Source organism: Geospiza fortis, unplaced genomic scaffold (genome assembly GCF_000277835.1).
Source record: "Geospiza fortis unplaced genomic scaffold, GeoFor_1.0 scaffold241, whole genome shotgun sequence".
Taxonomy (NCBI): domain Eukaryota; kingdom Metazoa; phylum Chordata; class Aves; order Passeriformes; family Thraupidae; genus Geospiza; species Geospiza fortis.
This window is the reverse complement of record NW_005054491.1, coordinates 542,433-543,548: the sequence shown is the minus strand read 5'-3', so window position 1 is coordinate 543,548 and position 1,116 is coordinate 542,433.

The window sequence follows — 1,116 nt, the reverse complement described above, 5'->3', positions numbered from 1 at the left end:
AGGGAAAGATTCGTAGATTGAAGAAGTTGTGGCTGTTTTAACAAATAATTTAAAGTGTCTGACAATGTTGAAAGGTTTTATGGTAAGTGGTTTCCCTGGAGTGCAAAACACAGCTCCACAAAGGCACTGGGAGGTGTGCTCAGCTCTGCTCAGCTGCCCCAGCACTGTTAACAGCTCAGTCAGTTTTTGGTTGCATTGTTGGCAGAGCCAAATAAAAGAACCTTTAATTCAGTCCAGTCTGTCTGTGTCTGAAGAGCAGGTGATGCTTTCCTGGAACACTGCTGTGTTCCCTGTTGTGCTCAGTCTCCCCTGCTCCCAGCCCAGTGCCACAGAGCTTTGGGCCCTTTGAAGCCTTAGGAGCCATTCCCATGGTGTCAAACGAAGCCTTGGGGGGTCAAGCTCTTTGCCCCACTTGGTCCCATCCAACCAACTGAACATCAAGAAGTAACTTCAGGACGTTTGAAGAGACATAAAACCAGACAAACTCCTCGGGTGCTGGAGGGTGTCTGCTGGCTCCTCTTTGCTTTGGAGCACCAATGGCATCACCATGACACCAGACTGAGAGCTGACCCGAGGGTCCTGCTGGTTCTGAGTGACCCAGCTATGGTCACACCTCTGCTCCCCGCTTCCCTCAGCCCCCAGACCCCCAGACCACCCCGCTTTGGGCTCTTCCTCCTCGTTGCTGGGTTGCACTGTCTGCCTGCTCTGACCTGTCCCAGCACCTGGGCACCTCCCTGGGGCTCCACTGGGGAAATCCCCGGTCAGTGCTCGCACCAGGACCCGCCCGTCATCAGAGTGGGGTCGGTACCGGGGTCCCGGCTGGTCCGTACCGGACCCCCATCAGCATTTGTGGAGGGGGTCAGTACCGGGGTCCGGGCGGGCCCATTTCGGGGTCTCAGTGGATCTGTACCGGACCCCCATCAGCGCTTGCAGAAAGGGTCGGTACCGGGGTCCCGGTGGGTCCAAAATGGACCCCGGTCAGCGCTTGCAGAGTGGGGTCGGTACCGGGGTCTCAGTGGATCTGTACCGGACCCCCATCAGCGCTTGCAGAGTGGGGTCGGTACCGGGGTCCCGGCGGGTCCGTACCGGACCTTGGTCAGTGTTTGCAGAGGGGGT